We start from the raw sequence: 6,729 nt of genomic DNA, 5'->3' as shown, positions 1-6,729 counted from the left end.
TGGTAGCATTTCTGGGACCTGGGTTGGAGATGACAACCACACCTATGTGTCTCAAATTACACTAGAATATTCTGTTTCATTTTATCATTTCACCTTTAGAGTTTCTGATATAAATGCATGTTCCTTTCCTGTTTTGGGTGCTTTCGGCAAATGGTTTATTATTATTTATTATTATTGTTATAAGTATTAGGAGGAGAGAAAGACAGTCATCTTTTATGCTGTTATTTATTCTAAGAAACTGTGAATTGTGTCTCTGCCTTTATGAAAAGGAAGTTTATATTGTTGAAGGACATGTTTCAACGTGTCTCAGAGCTGGAGAAAACTGAACCGTTTGTGATCAACGTATGGTCACTAATTTGTAGATACCACACAAATGGCTAGACAAAACCGAAGAATGACGTGTAGATTTGCTCAGCAGCTTTGTGGAAATGTATTGTCTTCTCTGGTCAAGTTGTCTGAAGAGGAGATATCCTGGGAAAAGACATCATAAAGCTTTACACTGAATGAAAGTGAGAGGGATGTGAGTTGGAGCCAGCATGCAGGTCTGGGATATCAAAAAGGAGCCCTGGGGGGTGACGAAGGGGCAGGCACTTTAAGGGACAGGATGGGATGCTTTATGAGACCTCAGGGCCTCAGGTCGTTCACCTCCCTGGGAAAGGGCTCCCTGTTGGAAAACACTAAAACATGAATTAGCCTGGAGGACCTAACTACTAGGAAGGCTAATTGATGCAGATGCTACCAGGTTGGGAGACATCGTCTTAAAGTCTAAAATTCTCATGTGTCAGTTTAACTTGTAGAAGTTTAATAAGGCTGTAGTGGAAATTTTTCCTGTATTCTGATTTTATAAGTTACTTATGCTTATTTTGCTGGATGAGTGTTTGAAGACTGCCTCAAATCCTTACTGGCAGAGGTAAGGTGTAAATGAACAATCATTATAGTGCCTTAATTATGGTATTGTTTATACTATATTTTTAAGAACCAAGTCCTCTAGCATTGGGTTAGTACCAGCGCATCTGAGTGTTACCTAGGTAACTAGACCCACCACCACCACCACTTCCAATGGCTAATCACTTTGCGTATCCATTGACATCATTGTGTTAATTCTGGTGATCCTTTTTAAAAGATGACATTTGGACTCAGCGTTGAAAAAGTTGTTAGCAAAACGTCATTTAATCTTGGTGGTAGGGCAATGAGGCAGAACATTTTGCATGTTTGCAAAATAAGCTTCATTTTGATGCATTTGGCTTTACTGATTATATTAATTAACTTAACAGCAAGTGTGGATATTATTTATGAAGCATTAAAAATGATGGGTCCTTAATTGCTTCTCTGGTAGAACAAGGAACTTGAATTTCAGTGTAAGGTTTGTAAAAACTTTAGCTTGCTGGTATGCAAATTCGAATTTTAGAAATACTCCTTTGAAAACAAATGAAATCTCATGATGAGATATAATTATGCATAATATTTCCCTCAGAAAGCAGAATGTAAATGTTCTATCAAAACTGGAACTTTTTTTTCAGTTTATGCTTACAAAGCATTTTGATTTTGTTTTTTAAAAGATACTCATTTCATTTATTTTAGGTTATTCTTACATTTATTTACTAAAAATATACCAAAGTGTGTATTTTTATTGCCTATAATATCTAAGATCTAAATATCACAGGAAATATAAAAATAAGACATGTGTTAAGTTACTGGTCTTTAAGATTTCTTCTCTTAGAACATCCTCAGCTAATTTTGCTTCAAAACTTTAATATCTTCCTTGTGTTTTCAATTTAAATTTTATTCTAATGTGTTTGCAGAATTTTCTCTCTTCCAACAGGAATGAGGGACTGAGCACTTCTCTGTGAAACATTATTCTTTTTTTTTTTTTTAACTTCTTGTTTGACTATTCATGCACCATGGGCAGCAATAAATTTCTGGATGAAAGTTGATATGGATTCTTCAAGTTCATTAACCCCAAGGAACTTGCATTACCTGCTACCAAGAGTCAATTTATCACACAGGGGGATATGAAAATCTACATGAGGGAAAAAGCAAAGAGTTTGTAATATTGAGTATGTGCCTATAAAATGTAACTGACTGGTAAAAAAACTAGACTAATAATTTAGAGTAGTCTTTTAAACCTCACACTTTTTTTTTTAACTGTTCTGAAGATTTTTACTTCTTTTGGTAGGAGGCAGGTGCGTGGTAGATCACAAAGTTAGTGGGAGAAGTCACGCCATTGACATATCTTAGTCGATATGGCTACTTCAGGCCATAATCGTTATAGCTTCGCAGAACAGGTTCACACCTATGTTTTTGGTCCTTAATGCATCTTAAATAGAGTCTGAGGCTGCAGAGTTTCTATGAATGCATGTGTAATGTCTGTTTGATAAGTGTCTTTTCACACCCTGAGGACTTTCATAGGCAATTTGCATTTCACAATGAGAGAAATCAGCTGGAAAGGGTTTATTGTTTTGTGTAATAGAGAGGAGTGTGAAAATACCCCAGCTCTACAGATGGCACCTCTCGTTAGCCTTGAACATATACATGTGCAAGGATTGTTTTATCTTAACTAATGCAGCCACCAAGAAGGCTATTTTTAGCAGTGAATTCACAGTTTGGTTGGCTTGCAATAATTAGTAGAATTTCTTAAAAGATAGAGGGAGTACTTACTTGAACTCCTGGCTATATAGTGACTTCATGATCCTGGGGAGGAAGTTTCCCCTTGCGCTGATCTCTTTCAAATGGTGAATTGTCATAAGTCTATAATGCAATCAGCCTGGTTTTTAAATAACTCAGAAGACAAATGAAGGAGCGTGGAGCCAGGGCTGCTGCGTGTGAACTTCTCATTCGTGGCAGTAATATACAGATGAAAACTTGTGCATATGTGAGTCAAAAAGCTGGGTAATAAAACAAAAGGTTGTAAGGGAAACCACGTGCACTTATAAATGCTCTCAAAGAAGAATGAAATCTCATCAGAAAACTTCAAGATCCCCACAATTCGTAAAGTTAACTTGAGTCTTGTATCTTCCCATCTTCAAGTTGAATATTAACTTTTACTTTTGACACAAAGGTAAGTGAAAATATAACTTCTATTGATGGAGTGATAGTACCTACCATTGCTCGATTGAAATAAGTATTTATATTTGTACTTTCATGGAGAAATGATCAGAAATCTCAGCAGAGCTCAAACTTTGGGTTGTTCTGCCCCTTTTCGCTCCTTAAATTTATTGAGGATTCCAGAAGCCTTTTGTTTGTGAGGATTGCATCTATGAATATTAAAATAGATGATTATTTTTTGCTGTTTGTTAAATATTTGAAAAATAATAATAAACCCCTTTCATGCATTTTTAATGGAAAACAAAAAATAGTAAAGACAAAAAGTAGCACAGATTTTCATTTTTGTACATCTTTTTAATGTCTGACTTAATAGAAGGGGGCTGGGGTTTCTTCCCTGCTTTTGAAATCCACCTGCTGTGATGTGTCCTTTTGTTTGAAGTACATGACGAGCACCTAGCTTTAAACTGGCATTTGGTTGGAAGAGGAAGATGTGTTTTAATGGCACTTTTTGATAATTGTGGGAATTCTGCTTTGGTATTACACCAAAACTCAAAAAAATGGTAGTTTCAGATTTGTTAAAAGTAGAATCTTAAATCATATTAGTAAACTCAGCTAGATTAAGATTATTTAGTCTATCTTGCACTCTGAATGGATATTTTAGCCACATATGATTTTATCATTCTTTGGTCATTTCTAAGACATTAACTCACTAAATTATGTAGATATTACAAATGTTGACATAATTTATCATGCAGTATGAAAAAAACTGCATGTTCATTAACAATTACCATTGATAACAGAAATGTCTTTAAGTTTTAGGAAGACATCACACGTGTGGAGGTGAATACAAATTTTCCAGAACTTTTGTATTTGCTTGAGAGCTCAAGTTTTGTTTTTGTCAACGAAAACGGCCAATGGCCTTTCTTGGAGGGATAAGTTCACACAGTTAACTTTTGAAAAATTGTCTGCTAAATACCTAAAACTAAGTAACTATATTTTACCTGTCAAGCTTTTAATTTAAAATCGTGTTCCATGACAAAAGAGAACAGCCACACTCACAACTCAAACCCGAGTGCTTTTCCTAGGAACAACCTTTTTATTTCTTTTTTTAATGCAGAAAATCTTTGTTTCATGTTTGTTAATCATTTTAAAAAGCTTTCTGAAATAAAATCAAACAACTTAGGGATGAATCAAAATAAAATTTAAATTGGAGAAGGTACTGCAAAAACACGAAGGTTGTAAGTAAGGAAGATTAATTAATATAAAAATAGAATATTAATATAAATCTCAAGTTAGAAATAAGAAAAAATCAATAACAAAGGTGTGGAAATAGAAGAATACAGAAATTATTTTTTAAAGTCAAACAGTTTACCTTAAATGTAGTATAGTTTAACTCCCACTATTGATAAAATGAAGACATTTTCAGTTACACATTTTCAGGAACAACCATTTTATATGCATAAAAAGTGCTTTGTACATATTTACCATTTTTTTCAAACAGAATATTTGAAAAACAACATAAAGACCTGTACACAGGGGTCAGGATTTAATAAAGTTTATCATCTTTACGGTTTTATCAAGGACATTCATAAGGGCAATTGACTTTCCCTTTTCCCAGGGAGCGTGTGACGTTAGTGAATATGTATAGGATAATTTGGTGTCACTTACCTTGACTCAAGCAACAACATGAGCCGTTTTATTCCCCACTTCTTTTGCACCACCAGTACACCAGTACAAGTGTAAACATTGTGAAAATAAGGCATGATGTCTCAATATCATGAAGAAAATTGTTTTAAAATCAAGAACCTCCTGACAGTTTAAAATCAAGAACCTCTCAAGGACCATCAGGAGTTCACAGACCACATCTTGGAAACCATTATTTTCTAATCACGTGTAATAAAATACTCCATTTGTGTCTAAACAGTGCTTCCTATTGGAAGAAAATCTTCTTAGTCCAAATGTTATAAATTTTATCACTTGTCTAATTTGGATCTATGACTTTGATTTTAAGTATTTATAATGGGTATTTTACTAGAACAAGGAAGGACTTCTTTTTTTTTAATACATCACTTTTTATCTTATTTTTATTTTTACTTGAGAGAAGGTAATTAGGTATTTATTCATTTATTTGTTTTAATGGAGGTACTGGGGATTGAAGCCAGGACCTTGTGTATGCTAAGCATGCACCCTACCACTGAGCTATATCCTCCCCCCAAGGAAGGACCTTCTAAAGGCAATTTAAGAATATATCACTGAATACTTTTAGAAGGTGAGAATTCTACCACTGAACCACCCATGCCATTGAATACTTTTATAAATAAACCCCCCAAAATTATTTATTATTTTATGTGTCAGGATCAAATGAGAAAGAGAGAAACCACCCTAAGTATTTTAATAGACATACTTTAATATAGTGAAATGATTTTAATATCAGGAAGTATTTGAGAACTGAAAGAGCAAAAACAAAATAACACTTTAGCATAGCCAAAATTACAAATGCAGAGCCACAGAACTTGAGATTTCCCAGGAAGATGGCACTCAAAATCCTAAAGAGTTTATATGTCTCTGTTCTGCTGCTAATTCCTTAGAAAGAAGGGTGTTGAGGTTGGTCTGTGGGGGATGGAAGATGGATGATGATGGAAAATGGCCAAAGAAAGAAGAAAAGTTTTTTTTTTTAAGGTTTCTTTTAGTCCTCTTTCTCCTCCTCCCACTTTTCTTTCTTCTTCTGAAAATTCTTGTCATCGAAACCTAACAGGAAGTCAGTTTCAAACAAGTCTGCAGACCGCTATTTTCTCAGTTTCAGCCCTGGGATCACAGAGTGGAACATAGAAAAGATGGTTGGTAGCCGAGTGACAATAGACCAATAACTGGCAAGTTCACCCCTGGGGATGCGCAGAGTCCACACTCAGCCTTCTACACGTGTCTGAACTGCCTGGCAACAACAACATTGTGCTCTGGTCTAAGAGGAAGCCAGTGCCTCATACAAAGATGCTTCCACTGTCTCTGCCAAAAGTAGAGACCAGAAATCTCAGTAGCCATGGTACTTACCTTGTGGAAAAATTCACTGAATTCATATCTAGATGTTTATTTCTCTTATAGTGTAGTCTCAACACCCTAGCTGAATAATTTGTAAACTAAATATGAATTTGAATACAAAATTCATATAAAATTGTAAGAGAATAAGAGGAAGGTAAACTTAATTTATCTATATGAATATCGTATATTCATATATATTATATAACATATGAAGTATATACACATACATATGTATATATTATAAATTATATATATAATACGGGGAGGGGCTAAGTAAGGGAGACCTAAGAGATACAAATTTCCAGTTGCAAAATAAATGTCACTGTATGAATTGTATGGTGTGAGGAATACTAACATAGTGCTGTAGCTCAGTTACACTTCAAGAACAAACAAACTCATAGAAAAAGAAAACAAGATTTGCGGTTATCAGAAGCAGGGGGTAAAAGAAGGGGGGACTGGATGAAGGCAGTCAAAAAGTACGAGCTTCCAGTTATAAGATACTAGTACTTGGGACTAAGTACTAATACTTAGTACTTAGTATTAGTAGGTAGGTGCTAATACTTAGTCCCAAGTACTAGGGATATTATGTACAACATGATAAGAATAATCAACACTGTTTTATGTTATATATAAAAGTTATCAAGAGAG

This window comes from Vicugna pacos, chromosome 27 (assembly GCF_048564905.1).
Source record: "Vicugna pacos chromosome 27, VicPac4, whole genome shotgun sequence".
NCBI lineage: Eukaryota > Metazoa > Chordata > Mammalia > Artiodactyla > Camelidae > Vicugna > Vicugna pacos.
Note: the sequence above shows the minus strand (reverse complement) of the source record.